The following is a 21,007-nucleotide window of genomic DNA, read 5'->3' on the forward strand; positions in this document are numbered from 1 at the left end:
TCCCTTCCTTTGCAAATCCAGACCTGTTCAGTTTTTGATCCTTTCACCCCAGGGATAATTATTGCCTTCTTGCTTGCCTAGTTTTATGTCCTAAGAACTTGGTTTGGCTTTCTGCCTGCCTGGGACATACAGGTTTTTGGTTCTTTCTTTTGGCTTCCTTTGGGAGTGACTCTGGATCTTGGGAAGGTAATATCCTTTGCACCCTCTTTGGGGGCCCCTCTTACATCCAAGGCGGGGATTTGTTTAATAATGCCAGAAATATTTACTGTTTGTTCTGGCTGAAAACTGACACGGTACAGGCATACCTTGGAGATACTGCAGGTTTGATTCTAGACGGCCACAATAAACAAATATCATAATACAGTCAGTCAAATGAATTTTTTCACTTCCCAGTGAATGTAAAAGTTATGTTTACACTATACTTCAGTATATTAAATGTGCATTATGTCTAAAAAAACCAATGTACATACCCAATTAAAAATATTTTATTGCTAAAAAATGTTAACCATCATCTGAGCTTTCGGGGAGTCATAATCTTATTGTTGGTGAAGGGTCTTCACTCAATGTTGATGGCCACTGACTGATCAGGGTGGTGGCTGTCCAAGGCTGAGGGGGCTGTGGCAACTTAAAATAAGACAACAATGAAGTTTGCCACATTGATTGACTCTCCCTTTCACAAACCCTTTTTCTGTAGCATGAGATGCTGTTTGGTAACATTTTACCCACAGTAGAAATTATTTCAAAACCATAGTTAATCAACTCAAACCCTGACACTGCCTTATCAACTAAGTTTATGTCATATTCTAAATCCTTGTTGTTATTTCAACAATCTTCACAGCATCTCCAACAGGAGCAGATCTCACAAAACCACTTTCTTTGTCATCCATAAGAAGCAACTCCTCATCCATTCAACTTTTATCAGGAGATCACGGCAATTTAGTCTTGTCTTCAGGCTCCGATTATCTTGCTTTTTCCACCACATCTGCAGTTACTTCCTCCCCTGAAGTCTTGAACCCTCGAGGTCATGAGGATTGCAGTCAACTTCTTCCAAACTCCAGTTCATATTGATATTTTAACTGCTTCCCATGAATCACAAACGTTTTTTTTTTTTTAAGATTTTATGTATTTATTTGACAGAGAGAGCGAGCGAGCACACAGGCAGGGGGATCAGGAGAGGGAGAAGCAGTGGGGAGCCCGATGTGGGGCTTGATCCCAAGACCCCAGAATCATGACCTGAGCCGAAGGCCGATGCTTAATCAACTGAGCCACCCAGGCACCCCAAAAATCACAAATGTTCTTTTTTTTTTTTTTTAAGATCTTTATTTATTTGACAGAGAAAAAGACAGCCAGAGAGGGAACACAAGCAGAGCAGGGAGCCCGATGCGGGGCTCGATCCCAGGACCCTGGGATCATGACCTGAGCCAAAGGCAGACATTTAACGACTGACCACCCAGGCGCCCCACAAATGTTCTTAATGGCATCTGGAATGGTGAATCCTTTCAAGGAAGTTTTCAGTTGACTTTGCCCAGCTCCACCAGGTCCACTATCTATAGCAGCTGTATCTTTACACAGTGTATTTCCTAAATAAGAAGACTTGAAAGTTGAAATCACTCCCCGATCCCTGAGCTGCAGAATGGATGTTGTGGTAGCAGGCATGAAAACAACATTAATCTCATACAGCTCCATTGGAGCTCTTGGATGACCAGGTACATTATCAATGAGTGGTTATATTTTGAAAGGAATCTTTTTTTTCTGAGCAGCAGGTCTCAACAGTGGGCTTAAAATATTCAGTAAACCATGTTATAAACAGATGTGCTGTCATCCAGGTTTTGTTGTTCCATTTATAAAGCACAGGCAGAGTAGATTTAGCATAATTCTTAAGGGCTCTAGGATTTTCAGAAAGTAAATGAGCACTGACTTCAACTTCAAGTCACCAGCTGCATTAGGTCCTAACAAGAGAGTTAGCCTGTCCTTTGAAGCTTTGAAGCCAGGCACTGACTTCTCTTTTCTAAGCTATGAAAGTCCTAGATGGCGTCTTCTTCTACTAGAAGGCTGTTTTGTCTACATTGAAAATCTGTTGTCTAGTGTAACCACCTTCATTAATGATCTCAGCACGATCTCCTGGATAACGGGCTGCAGCTTCTACATCAACACTTGCTGCTTCCCTTTGCTCTTTTATGTTATGGAGACGGCTTCTTTCCTTCACCTCAAGAACCACCTCTGCTAGCTTCACACTTCTCTTCTGCAGCTTGCTCACCTCTCTCCGCCTTCTCAGAATTACAGAGAGTTAGGGCCTTGCTCTCCATTAGGTTTTGGCTTAAGAGAATGTTGTGGTGGTTTGATCTTTTATCCAGAATACTAAAACTTTCTCTATATCAAAATAAGGCTGTTTTGCTTTCTTATCACTCACAGATTTATTGGAGTAGCACTTTTACTTTCCTTCAGGAAATTTTCTTTTGCATTCACAACTCTGGCTGTTTAGCATAAGAGGCCTAGTTTCCAGCCTCTATCTCAGCTTTCAACATGCCATAATCATTAAGCTTAATCATTTCTAGCTTTTGATTTAAAATGAGAGACATGGGACTCTTTCTCACTTGAACACTTATAAGCCGTTGTAGTTTTATTAATTGGCCTAATTTCAGTTCTGTTGTGCCTCAAGGAATAGGGTGAGCCGAGGAGAGGGAGAAAGAGATGGGGGGAAATGGCTGGTTGGTGGAACAGTCAAGAACACACATAACACTTGTCAGTTAAATTTGCTGCCTTATGTGGGCGCATTTTGTGGTGCTCTAAAAACAATTACAATAGTAACGTCACAGATCGCCGATCACAGATCACCATAACAAATATACTAATAATGAGACAGTTTGACATATTTTAAGAATTACCAAAATGGGACACAGAGACATGAAGTGGGCATGGTGCTAATAGATTTGCTCAATGCCAGGGTGGCCACGAATCTCCAACTTGTAAAAACCACAGTATCTGCAAAGTATAATAAAGTGAAGCACGATAAATGAGGCATGCCTATATTTAAAAGGAGGAATTTATTTTTTATTTTCTATTTTTTATTTTTTTTAGGCCTTCTCTCCTAAGGTAGAATAAAACTATGTACACAGAGGGAAAGAAAAACATTCTAATATAGGTGTATGGGTGTGTCAGTCCTTCATTATCCAGGCTACAAACCAATTCTTTGAGGAATTAAGGATGACTGTCCTTATCTTACAAATCTTTGCAAAATTAGAAATACAGCTCTAGAGGCCATTTCAAACTCCACCTATTCCTTTTTACCAATCCAGAAACCTAAGTACTACAAGAATTCTTCCCTTAGGAAACCAAAGTTCTTGAAAGAACTTGCATTAAGATTACTTGTCAAGAACAAATACAAATCTTAAGTGTCTTCTAAAAGGCTTTAGCCATCTAAGCAGACAAACTTATTCCAATTGTTCTTTTATAACGTGAACTTTACATTATCATACCTATTTCATGGCTAAAATTTTAAAATGAAACTATAAGGTTTCTGTGTCTGTCTGTATTTTTATGTGTGTAAATATATATATTGTAGATGTGTAGCATTTTATCCCTGTGGATGGTATCACCAAAATTAACCTGTAAAAAAACTTTATTTAATTGGCTTAGAGAAAATGAAGTGCTTATATAATTGAGTTCTCAGAAATATAACAGAAAGTAACCCAAATACTTTTTAGGATCAAGTGATCTGGAAAAACATTTAGTATTAAGACTAATTTAAATTTGTTGGGCGCCTGGGTGGCTCAGTTGGTTAAGCGACTGCCTTCGGCTCAGGTCATGATCCTGGAGTCCCGGGATCGAGTCCCACATCGGGCTCCCTGCTCAGCGGGGAGTCTGCTTCTCCCTCTGACCCTCTTCCCTCTCGTGCTCTCTGTCTCTCATTCTCTCTCTCAAATAAATAAATAAATAAATCTTAAAAAAAAAAAAAGACTAATTTAAATTTGTTGGCTTAATTAAAATAGGCATATCTTCAGAGTTATCAGCATAAAATATACTTCTATTCTACCTAGGTTTACCAAAAGTCAAATAAGCTCACGCCATCTCCATTATGGAATTTGTCAGCAAGAAAGATAACTTAAGACGATGGTTAGCTTTCTAATGTCTCATGAAATTTTCCTAACTAATCTAAGCATAATTGTTAAGAACAAGTGAATTAAATAGATGTAAGATAACAGTTTATAAATCAACTTTCCAGGAATATTTATGTGTTATGGTATGTCTATTTAAATAGTTTCCCCAAATCTTTTTGGTAACTTAAAACTTTAGAGTTTCGCTAAGTTAAATGATGTATAGTCATTAAATATCTAGATCATTTCCAAATAAGATAAAATATTGAATATATTTTTTAAAAGATTTTATTTATTTATTTATTTGACAAAGACAGAGAGCCTAAGCAGGGGGAGCAGCAGAGGGAGAGGGAAAGAGGGAGAAGCAGGCTCCCCGCTGAGCAGGGAGCTTGATGCAGGGCTGGATCCCAGGATGCTGGGATCATGACCTGAGGTGAAGGCAGATGCTTAACCAACCGAGCCGCCCAGGCACCCCAAAATATAGAATATTAATTATTGTCTCTTCTGCCTATAAAAGCCTTCCTTTTTTAAAAAAAGATTTATTTATTTATTTATTTATTTTGGAGAGAGAGAGAGAGAGAGAGAGTGTACGCACAAGGGAGGGGTAGAGGGAGAGAGAGAGAATCCCAAGCAGACTCCCCGCTGAGCATGGAGACTGATGTAGGGCTCCATCCCACAACACTGAGATCATGACCCGAGCTGAAATCAAGAGTTGGATGCCCAACTGAGCCACCCAGGTGCCCCAAAAGCCTTTCATTTTGTATAGCTCCTTGGATACTGTTCTATTCATGAATCTTGCCAATCAGATGTTCAAATTTTACTCAGTTGAATTTTTTAAAATGGAATTAAAGATATTTGGGTCTTTTGGTAAACATGTCTTGTGTCATGTTGAAAGATTATACTGTGAAGAAGCATATGTTTCTAGAAATTATGAAATATATTCATAAACTTGCCAATCTAAAGAATACTAGTATAATATAATTCAAAATTGCTTATTCTTAGTTTTCACTAGAAATTAAGATTTCTAAGGGTTAAGAATTCTAATTAATATATGTAATTAAAGTTACAAGAAATAATAAGGGAAATATCTCCATATGTAAGGAAAGTAGGATGTATGTGTTTGGTAAAAGAAGGTATGAGGAAAGGAAATGAATTTTTGTTGAAGGAAAAGAAATTTGTAGAAATTTGTAGGAAAACAATCTTTGGAAAGAAATTTTAATGTTTGGTCAAACTTGCTAACGTTAGAATAAATTTAATTAAGTTGAATTTTATTTTATTTTTTATTTTTTTAAAGATTTATTTATTTTAGAAAGAGAAAGTGGAGAGAGAGAGAATGTGCACGTGAGCAGTGGGGGAGGGGCAGAGAGAGAGAATCCCAAGTGGATTCCCTGCTGAGTGCAGAGCCCAACAGGGGCTCAATCTCATGACCCTGAGATCACGACCTGAGCCAAAACCAAGAGTCCACCACTTAACTGACTGAGCCACCTAGGTGCCCCAGTTAAGTGAGTTTTAATATAAAAAATAAGCTGGTGCAAAATTAGAATTGGTTTTCTCTCTTAAAAGGACAAAGTTTTCTTGGACTTTCGGTTTGCTGTTGGTAACAGACTGCAAAAGAACTTTACCTTTTAAATAATCTGCCTAGAAAGCAGAAATTCTTTGTTTTATCAAAATAATTTTCTGTACTTTATTTGGTCTTTCACTGGTTTTGCTCAGAACTACATAACATTTTGTATTTGCCTTTAAAATCTTTTGTCATTTTGGTTCAATGGATAATTATTGTTTCATACTGATCTGTGATCCTATTTGGTCAAGTGTCCAAACCATTTGATATTTTTGACAGTTTCCAGAATCAAATTCTCAGTAAAATCTTTTTTGACCTCAGGGGCACCTGGGTGGCACAGTTGGTTGGGCGTCCAACTCTTGGTTTCAGCTCAGTTCATGATCTCGGGGTCATGGGATTGAGCCCTGCATTGCGCTCCCAGCTCAGTGTGGAGGTCTGCTAGAGATTCTCTCTCCCTCTCCCTCTGCCTCTCCCACTCACGCTTTCTCTCTTTCTCTAAAATAAATAAATAAATCTTAAAAATATATATATATTTTTTTACCTCAAGCTAAATTTTGAGAATTTCCAGAGGGTCCCTGGAATATCTCAAAAGATTTGTATTCTCTCCTTATAAAAAGAGAGCTGTTAATACCGACTGGGCTTATTTGGTATGTTAAATTACAGGGGAAGGGTTATCAAATAATCCTGATAAACCTTCTTAGGTTATATTGTATGTTATTGATATTATTAATATAATTATTCTAGAAATTGTATGAAATTCCTAAAATTCTGACATGTATCTGTATAATGTTATCAGTCATAATTCTAGTTACTACCTTAAAATATTGTATGTCATACAAATAAGCACATTTATGTATTAATTCCACTATAATGAGCTCTCATCAGATCTTTAACAATGGTCATTTAAAATGTTTTTGTCATTTACAGATAGTCATTTTAGTCTGATTCTCTGCAAAGTGTTCTTGCAAAAGTACTCCTTCAAGGAGATTCAAGAGAAGAACTTTTGACAAGTTCAGGTTTCTGGTAACTTGAGATTATAAAACTGGGCTGGGTAATGGGGGCATCTCTCTGGCTCACTTGGTAGAGCCTGTAACTCTTTTTAAATTTTTTTTTTAATTTTTGAAAAAAATTATTTATTTGAGAGAGAGAGGGAGAGAGAAAGAGTGCACGAGCAGGGGGAGGGGCAGAGGGAGAGGGAGAAGCAGACTCTCCGCTGAGCAGGGAGCCCGACATGGGACTTGATCCCAGGACCCTGGGATCATGACCTGAGCCAAAGGCTTAACTGCCTGAGCCATCCAGGCACCCCTTTAAAAAAATTTATTTTGGGGGGCGCCTGGGTGGCTCAGTCATTAAGCGTCTGCCTTCAGCTCAGGTCATGATCCTGGAGTCCCGGGATCGAGTCCCACATCGGGCTCCCTGCTCGGCAGGAAGCCTGCTTCTCCCTCTCCCACTCCCCCTGCTCATGTTCCCTCTCTCGCTGTGTCTCTTTCTGTCAAATAAATAAATAAAATCTTTAAAAAAAATTTTTTTTAATTTATTTCCTTTAGGGAGGGAGAGAGAGCATGAGCAGGGGGAGTTTTTTTTTTAATTTAAAAAAAATTTTTTTAATTTATTAATTTGGGGAGGGGAGAGAGGGTAGAGCATCTAACTCTTGATCTCAGGGTTGTGAATTCAATGTCTATGTTGGGCATGGAGCCTACTTTAAAATAAAATAAAATAAAATCAGATAAAATAAAATAAAACCTTTACCAAAAAAACTGCTGGGTAAGAATTTCCAGAGCCAATGGAAAAACTGGATTCAGGTGGAACAAATATTAATTATTTGGAAATGATGGGAATGCAAGCTGGTGCAGCCACTCTGGAAAACAGTATGGAGTTTCCTCAAAAAGTTGAAAACAGAGCTACCCTATGACCCAGCAATTGCACTACTGGGTATTTACCCCAAAGATACAAATGTAGTGATCTGAACGGGCACCTGTACCCAATGTTTATACCAATGTCCACAATAGCCAAACTATGGAAAGAGCCCAGATGTCCATCTACAGATGAATGGATAAAGACGATGTGGTACACACACACACACACACACACACACACACACACTGGAATATTATGGAGCCATCAAAAAATGAAATCTTGCCATTTGCAACAACCTGGATGGAACTAGAGGGTATTATGCTAAGCGAAATAAGTCAATCAGAGAAAGACAATTATCATATGATCTCATTGATATGTGGAATTTAAGAAACAAGGCAGAGGATCATAGGGGAAGAGAGGAAAAAATGAAACAAGATGAAACCAGATAGGGAGAAAAACCATAAGAGACTCTTAATCTTAGGAAACAAACTGAAGGTTGCTGGAGGGGAGGGGGTGGGGGATGGCGTAATGGGGTGATGGACATTGGGGAGGGTATGTGTTGTAATGAGCACTGGGTATTATATAAGACTGATGAATCGGGGCGCCTGGGTGGCTCAGATGGTTGAGCGTCTGCCTTTGGCTCAGGTCATGATCCCAGGGTCCTGGGATCGAGCCCCGCATCGGGCTCCTGACTCGGTGAGGAGTCTGCTTCTTCCTCTCTCTCTGCCTCTCCCACTGCTTGTGCTCGCTCTCTCTCTCTGTATCTCTGTGTCTCAAATGAATAAATAAAATCTTAAAAAAAATTAAAAAAAAAATAAAAGGATCTTCTCTTTAAAAAAAAAAAAGACTGATGAATCACAGACCTGTATGCCTGAAACAAATAATACATTATATGTTAATTAATTGAATTTAAATTAAAAAAATAAAAAAATAAAAGGAATTTGAGATGAAAATAACTAAAATGGAATTGATCAAAATTAAAAAATTTTTTTGGAAATGAATTATTATCATTTTTATGACTTTTGGGAAACATTTTATGGCTTTTTGTTTCTCCAGATTTAAGGAAACCCTTTTCTCTTTTCTCTTAAGTTATCAACAATTTGGTAACATATACCTTCGCATAACAATTTTTCTCCCTACCTGATCCCTCTAGAATTTGGTAATTCCTAGTGAGTGAATATTTTTATTTTCATGGCAACAGAATTATTTGCATAAGGTCAATAAGAATCTGTTCTCCTTGTAACAGGACACAATTGGAAACATAGATTATATTACCAAGGCTTTGACTGGAATGTCACCATTTGAGAGAGATGTATATAGACTCAGATATAACCAAACAGCTTTTTAAAAACTTTTTTTTTTTTTAAAGATTTTATTTATTTATTTGACAGAGAGATACAGCGAGAAAGGGACACAAGCAGGGGTAGGGTCAGAGGGAGAAGCAGGCTTCCTGCCGAGCAGGGAGCCCGATGCGGGGCTCGATCCCAGGACCCTGGGACCATGACCTGAGCCGAAGGCAGAAGCTTAATGACTGAGCCACCCAGGCGCCCCTTGAACTCACAACCCTGAGATCAAGAGTCAGATGCTCCTCTGACTGAGCCAGCCAGGTGCCCCCATGACCAGACAGCTTTAAGGAACTAATACTAACTTTATGGAGCCAATAAAGCCCCATGGAAAAATTGGCCTGGTACCTTGCTTACAGGGTTCCCAGGAGCCTTACCAGGTGAATAAGGAAGGTCACATCCTGGTAGGTGCAGGACCCTTAGGATATTTTGAAGACCTCAAAAAAAGAGGAATTCACCCAAATCTGTAGGTATTGCAGGCACAATCTGATGCTAGTCCTTAGTATGGCTTGTTAACCTCGAGAAGCTTTTAAAAGTTCAATCTGAGGGGCGCCTGGGTGGCTCAGTCAGTTGGGTGTCTGCCTTCAGCTTAGGTCATGATCCCAGGTCATGATCCCCACTGAGCAGGGAGCCTGATTCTCCCTCTCCTTCTGCCATTCCCCCCACTTGTGCTCTCTGGCTCTATCTCTCTGTCAAATAAATAAATAAAATCTTTTAAAAAAATAAATAAAAGTTCAATCTGAGATTCCTTATGAAAAGTTTCCAGCAAAGTAGATTTAAAAGAGCCTATATGGTCAACCACTATTCTTGATGCACTTATGTAAATGATCAGGCCAAGTTGATTAAAACTAGACTTGGTTTGCAGATGCATTAGTCTTGCTGTGGTTATCTTTGATAAAAATGGGGGTGATTGTAGAGAGAAAAATTATGTTTCAGTAATACACCTTTGTGGATATCAAATTCTAGTGCTGTTAATTGTCTTTGAGATTTTGTTTTCTACCTGTAAGCTGGACTAGATCCTGAATTTTTCTTTTTTTTTAAAAGCTTTTTTTTTTTAAAGATTTTATTTATTTATTTGACAGAGACATGGCGAGAGAGGGAACACAAACAGGGAGAGTGGGAGAGGGGGAAGCAGGCTTCCTGCGGAGAAGGGAGCCCGATGCGGGACTCGATCCTTTCAATGGATAAAGAGATCATGACCTGAGTCGAAGGCAGAGGCTTAACGACTGAGCCACCCAGGCGCCCCGATCCTGAATTTTTCTAGTTTCCTCCAATATTTGGCTCAACTCTCCAAACTAATGTTTCCAGCTTTCCTCCCACCCTCTGACATGGAATCCTTGAGAACTAAAACTGCCATTTTTCTGAAGCCATGCAAGCTACAGTTGGACAACTTGATACAAACTTCAGAGAAATCACCACAACAGCTCACGTATGGACCATCAGGCCTGTTGCGGTGTGGCTCCTCCGTGAGATCACCAATGACATTCAAACTACAAACCAGAAAAATCTGCGAGATTGCCTCTGCCTGAAAATACTTCGAGCCGACACCTAGGAATCTTCCAGTCTCACTGCCTTTGGAATTCAGAAACAGGGATTATAATCTGCTCCAATCATTAATCCTTGTTTTTCTTTTGTTTCCATAGAAATGCCTCTTGTACCATAGCCCTAACTTTGGGAGCCCACCTGAATCACCACTTCCTGAAATGAGATACAACTGTTTAACTGAATTGACCTATTCTCAGTATTAAGAGAATGGTTCAGTGAGATGGAGCAATCTACCAACTCAATTTCAGGATTGTGAAACTTCTTGGGGAAGTTTCCAAGGTGGGACTGAGGCGAGGGACAAACTATGTGACTCCAAAATATGCCCTTTTGGCTTGTGGGTTATTTTGAGTTGAAGGTAGACTCAAGAAGAACTTCTATTTCTCCCAAATCACCTAAAAGAATTTAGATAGGCGAGCTGGTCCAGAAAGACAGCCGTAACCAGAGATCAACTTTTATTTGAAAGACCTATCTATATGGCAGGGCAAACATCTAATTACCAAACATTTGTTCTTCTTATTGTCCTGTCACCCTCCTTCCCTTTGAAGCCCCAGGCCCCTATCGCATTCCTTAGTTCAGGATGGCATAAAAACCTCAACTGATGGGCTTGTCTTTGGGTCTCAAATTCTTTTTTTTTTTTTTAATTTTTTTATTGTTATGTTAATCCCCATACATTACATCATTAGTTTTAGATATAGTGTTCCATGATTCATTGTTTGTGCATAACACCCTGGGTCTCAAATTCTGATGGGACTTCTGTATGTATGTAATTGAATGTTTTTCTCCTGTTAATCTGTTTTTTTTTTTAAGATCTTATTTATTTATTTGACAGAGAGAGAGAGCTCACAAGTAGGCAGACAGGCAGGCAAAGGGAGAGGGAGAAGGAGGCTCCCCGCCGAGCAGGGAGCCCAATGCGGGACTCGATCCCAGCACCCTGGGATCACGACCTGAGCTGAAGGCAGACGCTTAACTGACAGCCACCCAGGTGCCCCTCCTGTTAATCTCTTTTATATCAACTTACCAGCCAAAGAACCTAGAAGGGTAGAATATAAGTTCTTCCTCCCAACACATGCAATATTTGTTCTTTCATCCTTTTGGCTCATTTTGCTTAGTGTACTTCCCTCAAGTTCATCAGTGTTGTAGCATGTGTTAGAATTTCCTTCCTTTTTAAGGATGAGTTATCTTCTATAATATTGTATGCATACACTAAATTTTGTTTATCTATTCATTCACTGATGGACATTTGGGTGCATCATTTGGGCCACCTTTTGGCTCTTGTGAATAATACTGCTATGAACATTGGTGTACAAATAAGTGTTTGAATACCTACATTCAATTCTTCGGAAATATACCCATAAGTGGAATTGCTGAATCATATGGTAATTCTATGTTTAAATTTTGATGAAGTCCCAGTTTGTTGTCTATGCCTTTTGTTTCATATTCACAAAATCATCGTTGAATCCATTGCCAAAACTTTTTGCGCTGTTTTCTCGTAAGAGTTTTATCGTTTTACCTCTTACATTTAAGACTTTGATCCACAGTATATAAGCTTTATAACTTGTTAAATTAGTGATCTTCAAAAAATATAAACCCAGGGGTGCCTGGGTGGCTCAGTCAGTTAAGTGTCTGCCTTCAGCTGGGGTCATGATCCAGGGGTCCTGGGATGGAGCCCCGCATCGGGCTCCCGGCTCAGCGGGGGAGCTTACTTCTCCCTCTCCCTGTGCCGCTCTCCCTGCTTGTGCTCTCTCACCCTCTCTCTCAAATAAATAAATAAAATCTTTCAAAAAAATAAAAATACCGTAGCCTGCAGGGCTCTACATGATCTGGTTTACACTTTTCTGATTTCAACAAATTCTAGGAACACTGCCCACACCATGCTATTTCTCAAACATGCCAAACACATTCCCAACTCAAAGCATTTATACTTGCTCTTCCTTCTTTCAGAAGCACACTGCCTTCGTATCTCTGATTATTCATCCCCTTCTCAATGAGGTCTTTCCTGAGCACCTTATCTGACGTGCCATCTTCATCTCTATCCCATTACCCTGCTTTTTTTTCTTATTAGCGTTTGTCATTGCCTAACATGTTATTTGTTTTTTCCTCGTGTCCCCCAAAGAGAATATAAACTTTAGGAAGGCAAAGATCTTGGCCTCCTTCTTACTGTAACAGGATCCTCAAATTTTTACCTGAATACACAGATGCTCAGAATAAAGGCACTCAGTGGTGGCCAATGGGTGAAAAACTTCTAGGTCATATCCTTAAAAATAAGGAGCTCCTTTTCTCTCTCCCCATTTTCCACTGGCTAGAACTGGATGTGGTGGCAACCAGCTGTAGACTATTTAGATGATGACAACTCCTTAGAGATGACAAAGCAACAAGACTGATGGAACCTAAATACCTACTGATTTCTTGAATCGAAGCTGTTAAAAGGGGCACCTGGGTTGCTAGTCGGTTGGGCATCTGCCTTCTGCTCAGGTCATGATCTCCGGATCCTGGGATCGAGCCCCACATCGGGCTTCCTGCTCAGCAGGGAGTCTGCTTCTCTCTTTCCCTCTCTCTTTCTCACTCTGCCCCTCCCACCGCGTGTTCTCTGTCTCTCTGCTTCTCAAATAAATAAATGAAATAAAAAAAAAAAAGCTGTTGAAAAAGCTTGGACTTTTCTTTTTTTGAGAAAGAGCACACTTTATTTGAAAGAGAGCATTGCACATGACCAAAAGATGAAGGCAGCCCAAAGGGCATCCTACGCTTCATGTTCTAAAAGATACAAAGGATGATAGGTAAAGAGGATTAAGAGTACACTTAATATGATGAGCACTGAGTAATGTATAGAATTATTGAATCACTATATCATAGTCCTGAAACTAACATAACACTATACGTTAATTATACTTGAATAAAAAACATTTTTAAAGATACATAGGATGTTTTGCTAAGAAAGGTCAACTGGAATATGTATTCCTTTGGGACACCTCCCCAATCATATCTCTCTGAGGCGCTGCGACACTCCTAACCATTTCTTCGAAGGCAACTGTAGTTCACTAAAGACAGAGCCACTCCAAGGTGCCTTCTTGTTTTTCATAAAAACATTTTTAGATTTTTTTTTTAAGTCCTCATTTGTTACTTTCATTCTACGTTCTCTCGAGGTCATCAGACTAGCTTCTGTACAGGTTGCCTTGATGTCAACACCAGGGAGGTCATCTTTAGCCACGATCAAGTCGTCTAGGGTTACATCAGCAGCAGCCAGCATCATCTTGCTTGCATGAATCAGACTTCTTTGTCCCTTCACTGGGCAGGGGGACCTTACTCTCCCTGTCCATGTGGCCTGATCTGATAAGTGCTGGATCTAAATTTCTTACTCGGTTTGTGGCCATGATAACTTGCACGTCTTCCCTTGAATTAAATCCATTCAACTGCTTCCACAGTTCTAATATTGTTTGCTGAATTTCTCTCTCACCACCAAAATTCGAGTAATATTTTTTTGTCCCAATAGCATCAATTTCATCAATAAAAATGATGAATGATACATGTTCTTCAGCAACTTGAAACAATTCCTGTACAAGTTTGGGCCAATCACCTAAGTACTTCTGAATAATTCAGAGCCAGTTATTCTCAAGAAAGTGGCTGAGGTTTGGTTTGCTATTGCTTTGGCTAGTAAGGTTTTACCTGTGCCAAGTGGGCCATAAGGAATGACTCCCTTGGGGGCTTTATACCCATTTTTTCCCCATAATATTCAGAATGAGCAAGAGGAAACTCACAGTTTCCTTAATTCCCTGATTTGGATGTCCAACCCCCCAATTACAGCATAGATTTCCTGGAGGGACTTTTCAACTTCATTGCTGTGACTAGGAGATCCACGTCACTCCTCTCACAGCATGCACCTTGTGGTTGAGCAGGACTGAGCAGCTGGGTTCCGGCAGATTGTTGTCTACACATGAAAAGAATGCTGATGTGATGTTCTGAGCCCACAGATGTAGACACACACACAATGGCGTGTCTTTGATCATCAGTGACCTCTTCCAAGGTTCCTACCAACATTGGGTAGGAACTGGCTACCCTCAGATCATTCACCTTTGATCTTTTCTCCCCTCGCTTTTCTCCTACAGGCTTCATTTATTCCTGATTTCTAATGAATTCTTCCTCCTCTAACTTCAGTAATTTTAACTGGCACTGAATGTGAGCGTCACCAGTGGCAGTTTGCTGGCAGTATCTGATCCCTTTGTTTCCTTCTTTTCCCCACTCTAGTTGGTACACAAGGTTCATATTTCTTTTTCTTGTCCTCGTCATCCTTCTTGCTACCTCCAGGACCATGACCACCACTACTCTGACTTTGACCCATCTTGCTTTGGCCACTGGAGCCAAGATTGGACTTTCATGTGGAGACACATTTTCATCTCTTTTTAAAGATTTTATTTATTTATTTGAGATAGAGAGTGAGAGAGAGAGAGAGAGCAAGAGAGCACACATAAGCAGGGGGAGTGGCAGGCAGAGGGAGAGGGAGAAGCAGGCTCCCTGCATGTGTAGGGCTAGATCCCAGGACCCTGGGATCGTGACCTGAGCCAAAGGCAGACACATAATCGAATGAGCCACCCAGGCACCCTAACACATTTTCATCTTAATAAAGTAACTATTATTTTGCATCTCTGTCATAGTAGCTGTATATATTTCTTAACTCTGAGCTTTCTAACCATTGTGCCTCAGCCAAGAGAAAGGAGGAATATCAACCAACAGAGCCTACCATAGTGACCAAAAAGTTTCTTCTTGTATTAATCTCAGTGTATTCCTAGTCTTAGAATGGGGAATAGAAAGAAAAGAAAAAAAACCCAAAACATCATTCTTGGTGCTGCATATATGTATATGTGTGTGTATATATATATATATATATGTTTATATGTATATATATGCACATATTATCTCAACTATTTATAAAAATACATATACCCATGCATACAAAAAAACACTAGAAGAAAATACTTAAAAATGTTAAGCAGAGGGGCGCCTGGGTGGTTCATTCGGTTAGGCGTCTGCCTTTAGCTCAGATCATGATCTCTAGGTCCTGGGATCTCTCCCTCTCCCTCTGCCACTCTCCCTGCTTGTGCTCACTCTCTCACTCTCATGCGCTCTAAATAAATAAAATCTTTTAAAAAATGTTAAGGGTGAAGATTCGGTTGCAAGAGTTCAGGGAAGAAAACTAAGTACTGTGAAAGAGAAAAAATACTGAAAATGACCAGAAGCTTTTTGGATTGGGAAATGGAAAGAATAATGATACAATTTTCATGAAAGTCATTAAATCTGTCATTCTTACTACATTATAGTAACATAAATACCTTAACAAATCCACCCTGGGTTCAGATAAAATTTTTCTTTGAAAGTATTGGAGAGAGACTGTGCTTGTTCTGTGCTTCCTGAAACATGTACCATGAAACAGTATTCCTTAGACACGACCATTGCAAAGAGTTTTTTCTGTGGATGCATACAGTATCTCTCCCTGGAATTTTAAAGGCTCTGAGAAATCCTGCAGTTAGGAAACATGATTCATGTTGCTCAACGAAGCTTTACTGTGACAGACATTACTATTCACATCTATATTCTCCTCTTTGTTCTTACAACCCTGATTTGTTCAGAGCAACAACATGCCCAGCTAAAGAACCATGTTTTTCAGCATTCCTTGTAGCTAGAGAAGGCCAGGTGACATGGTTCTAGGCAATGAGGTGGAAATGGCAGTTGCTGAGTGAAGCTTCCTGAATAGTTCATAAAAGAAAGACCAACTGAGCTGGCAAGTATGGTTGCTATTTTCCCTTCCTGTTCACCTTGGCCGAAACATGGATGTGACAGAGGAGCCAAACCTCTGAAGATGAAAGACACAGGATATGGATAACTGACCAAAAGTATAAAAGTAGCTTCAGCCTCTGATGCTTTCATGGGTTGACTGTACTTCTCAGAACTTCTCAATCCATGAGAAAAAGGAAATCTCTGTTTGGCTAAGGTACTATGGGTTTCCTGTCAAAACATAGGAGTCTGGGTCCTTGTTGGCACCATGGGGTAGCTGCATTTGCTTAAATCTAAACTACTTGTACAAAAGAGAAAAAGCAAGCCCTCATTTGTTTGGTACTTGTACCAGAGACAAATAGCAATGTGCACTGTGCCTGGGTTCTGGATAAGGAAGGAGGAGAGAACAGGCCATGCTTTGGAAATACTGAGTCTGAGATACTTGTGGGATAGCCACGTGTGGAGAACCAGGAGAGCGTGGGATGTGTAGGTCAGGAGCTTGGACAAAAGATCCGGGCTAGAAAAAACCAGGTCATAAGAGCTCAGGGTAGATACCTTAAAGTCCCTTACTGCTTGTCATGGATTGGGCACAAACACATTCTGTGCATCCCTGAGGAACAGAGCAAGGGATCAGATTTGACTCCAAATGAATGACTACTTTCCCATAGCCAGACCTCTCTACAAATGGAACAGGTCCTCTAAGTTAGAGAGCATCCTGCTCCTTGAGCAATGCAGGCAGAAACTGAGTACTCAAGTGGTGGGCAAGATGTCCAGAGCACTGGGAAATTAGATTTGATGACTGTTAAATATCTTTCAAACCTTGAGCAGCTAATATTCTAAGCATCTAATTTGGTTCTGAAGTGTGACGTTGTCAACCTTGTGAAAAGGATTCAACCAACTACAAGCCCACGATCCTTCACTGCTGTTGTACCCATTCTTGCCCTGAACTGTACACTTAAAAACAGTTAAGATAGTAAATTTCATGTGCACTTTTCCACAGTTAAAAATTCTCAAATAGGGTGCCTGGGTGGCTCAGTTGGTTAAGCGACTGCCTTCGGCTCAGGTCATGATCCTGGAGTCCCTGGATCGAGTCCCGCATCGGGCTCCCTGCTCGGCAGGGAGTCTGCTTCTCCCTCTGACCCTCCCCCCTCTCATGTGCTTGCTCTCTCTCATTCTCTCTCAAATAAAAAAAAAAAAAAAAATTCTCAAATAATTAAGCATATGCAATAGGCACTTCATAGCAAACACTAGAGTATGAGGAATGAGCCTCAGAAATAGTGGCTGGTGCCTCTTAGAGGCATTGTAAATGCTCCAAAGAGGTGATTGTGAGCTGGGACAGCGCAGGTGGCTGTTGGCAAAGGGGCATCTCTGCAAACGGCCCGCAGATCATATCCGCTTGCGGGGGGGGAGACCTTGCAATTTTTCCAATGGAGGCAGGAAGCCTGAGGCACTGAAGCCAGTGGACCTGCCATCCCTCCAACTTCTCCTTGTAGCTTCCTGTGGTAACTGTCATCCTGTGGCCGCCTGCTCCTGTCTCTTGACCAGAGAAGTTCTCCTGCCTCTGAGTGCAGTATTAGTTCCTTAACTCTGACGTTGAAATACTACAGAATTAGAGACCACTTATTGAGTGCCTACTATGTCTTGCATAAAGTCCTTTACATATGGTTTCTATTATTTTCACAGGGAGTCTATGAAAGAGGTTAAGGAACTTACTCAAACATGCATAATAAGGAGCTAAATTCTTTCCATCATACCATGTGGCCTCTATGATGATGATAATAATAATAAAATCCCCATGGCAACTGGGATATTTTTAAAGCCCCCGTAAGTTCTCAGAGGCAAAAATGCACTGTAACTTGGGGCTGCCATGAAATAGTAATTGCTAACATTTATTGAGCATTTAGTACAGGTTAGGAACTTGGTGAAACACCGATTACATTACCATATTTAATACATCCAATAACCCTGAGTAGTATGTGTAAAGGTGCCCATTTGTCCAGTGCCTGGCACATTGGCAAAGGCTCAGGAATGGTCAATTATTTCAGGACAGAGGATTGATCCTTCTTTCACATTGAAATATGTGATTCCCAAGATCAATACCAATTCTGGAACTGCTACTACTTTATTTTTTGAGTGTTGGAAACACATTTCTGGATGATTTTAAGGAAGAACTTGGTTTGAATGCTAGTTCAATGCTGCCATTGTTTTCCATGATACTAACCCTAAAAACAGGAAGATATACCAGAAGATGTCACTAAGAATATGTGTTTATAGTAGAAAGGCATGCATGCATTCATTCATTCATTCAACAAATAGGTCTTGAGTGTCTTGTTTGCCAGGCCACACCTCCTGTTCCCCCTCCTCCCCTCAAAAAACAGACAAAAACAAAAACCCTTCAAACAAACAATACAAAGCCCCAAATCAAAAAAGCAACCTTCCCCCCCCATATAACTAGCTTTCAAGAGGGCTCAGGTAGTCACATGGGTATAGAATAGAGCCGTTGCAGCAAGTACTGTAATATTGACCTTGAAAATTTTATCCTTACACAATGAATATCATGGATCTTTATTAAATTCAGTTACAGCTGAAAAATGCCACTTTTTTTTGCTATTGTCTTTTAATGATATGATGACCTTATAAAGGAACTTCATGTGATTAAATCATATATTTAAATAATTATAAAACTTATCTTTCTTCCTATTCCTGTTCCTCGCCTTTTCATATCTATTGCTTTTGTTAGACCAGGCAATTACTGTTACTAGTTTCAGATGAAGATGTTTTATGCCTAGACAAGTGTCAGGGCAGAAAAATTTTCCTTCCATCCTCCTAGGTTCTTTGTCTAATAATTAAATTGACATAAAACACATTAATAGGGAAAAAGGTTAATTTTGTATATACAGAAGCCCCATAAAAAGGTGAAACCCAAAGACACTCAGGCAGTTGAGGCTTATATGCCATTTCTGAGCTAAGGAATGGGATAAGGGCTTGGGACTTCAAATGGGAGAAGGCAATTCACACGAAGATAAAAGCAGATGTTTGCCCTGCCATGCAGGTAAGTCCTTGAGATAAAAAGCTAACCCTGGTAATAGCTCTCTTTCTGGGCCAGGTCCCCCTATTTAAATTCTTTCAGGCAGTTAAGGGAGAGGTAAAAATTTTCCTGAGTATGCTAGGTCTGGATTGACTTCGGCTCAAAATAATCCACATGTCAAAGTGGCAGGCACACTTTGGGGTGGCATATTCTGCTCCCCCTCACAAGCTCTTTTGTATCTTAACCCATGTGGGTCTTTTTTGTTTTGTTTTTCAAGATTTTATTTATTTTTTAAATATTTTATTTATTTATTTGACAAGAGAGAGAGCGAGCTAGAGTAGGAATACAAGCAGGAGGAGTGGGAGAGGGAGAAGCAGGCTTCCCTCTGAGCAGGGAGACCGATGCAGGGCTCGATCCCAGCACCCTGGGATCACCACCCGAGCCAAAGGCAGACGCTTAATGACTGAACCACCCAGGTGCCCTTCAAGATTTTATTTTTAAGTAATCTCTACACCCAAGGTAGGGCTTGAACTCACAACCCTGAGGTCAAGTCTCACACTCCACCTACTGAGACAGCCAGGAGCCCCAGGACTACCCATATGGGTCTCAAAACAAAACACAATGTTATAACCATAGACATTTTTCTGTGCTTTGCTTTTTCTCACGTAATATATCTTGGAATTTGTAAACTGCTGCTTTGCTCTTTCTAGCAATGGCAAGTTATTCCTTTGGGGAAAAATGGGCTCTAATTTAATTTCACCTGGTTACTCTCTGGTTTCACGGCTTAAGAGAGGAAAAAGCTGTCTTTTTGTCTACATGAATCATTTTGAGGTTACTAGGAATCCCCGTTCTGCCCCCCTTTCTTAGTTGTTGGCAGGGAAAAGTACCTTACGGTATACAACGAGGTATCATTAAGTCCAAACTGAGTCCCAGGAAATGCAGGGCGGGGAGTCCCCGGAGGAGACCCTTCCTCCAACCACTCCACCCGCACACAAAGACCGAGCGTGCAAGGCCCATCCCACCTGCGGCGGGGGCGGGGCCGGACCCCCACCCCGACGCACGTTCGCACGCTCCCATTTTTCCGGCTGTCTCCGCTTTCACAGTGGGAGCCGCCATCTTGGATTTTGGGTCACCTACCCCGTCAAGACACCTGGAAACTCCGCGGCAGCCATCTTTTACGAGAAGCCTGCGTTGCAATCCCTGCGCTCAGATCATCGCGTTTCTCAAAACGGGAAAAACTCTGTGTTCCCTACAACCACAAAGGAAGCAGCCATCTTGTACGGCAAACCCCTCCATTTCCGGACTGGCTCACTGACGTGACAAGGAAGGCATGAGCCAACATAGGCGACTCTCGCGCCCTCTGGTGCTAGTGCCCTAGCAGTGACTCCAGCTTTAACCCGCTGGGGATTCTGCTTCCGGGTCTGCTCGGGCGGGGCCTTGACGTCGCTTGGCCCCGCCGCGAACGCCGAGCTGGGGCAAGGCTGGCGTGGAATCTGAGCCTGCGCGTTGAGCGATCGGGGGCGTGACGTGGTGTGGCGGGGCGTGGCGTGCGGAATTTGGAGAGGAAATGTTCACATTTGTTTAGGGTCCTTGTGTGTTGTGTTAATCCTACTGGTGGAGGGAATGTACGTTTTTACAGCCTCCTTAGAAGCCAAACTGGGAATGTCTTAACATAGAATTAATTCTCTCCATGACTCATTTGATCAACCACTTAAAGGCTTAGGAAATTATTTTATAGGTGTGTTCCAAATGAGCACAGACACAGATAACAAACCAGCATCGTTTGAATAGTGAAAGCCTGGAAACAACCTAATTG

General features: G+C 40.7%; 1 protein-coding gene and 1 pseudogene across 1 annotated transcript in view; both read right to left on the bottom strand.

Annotated features, from left to right (window-relative positions):
* RAB7A (RAB7A, member RAS oncogene family) overlaps positions 1-20,586 on the bottom strand; it is a 128,930-nt gene extending 108,344 nt beyond the window's left edge. Inside the window, exon 1 of the mRNA XM_032412045.1 lies at positions 20,329-20,586. The gene's annotated coding sequence lies outside the window, so the exon portion shown is untranslated. The remainder of the gene's footprint in view (positions 1-20,328) is intronic.
* On the bottom strand, positions 13,266-14,828 carry LOC116636849 (annotated as a pseudogene).
* Positions 20,587-21,007: the final 421 nt, after the last annotated feature.

Source organism: Phoca vitulina, unplaced genomic scaffold (assembly GCF_004348235.1).
Source record: "Phoca vitulina isolate PV1807 unplaced genomic scaffold, GSC_HSeal_1.0 scaffold13, whole genome shotgun sequence".
NCBI classification, from domain to species: domain Eukaryota; kingdom Metazoa; phylum Chordata; class Mammalia; order Carnivora; family Phocidae; genus Phoca; species Phoca vitulina.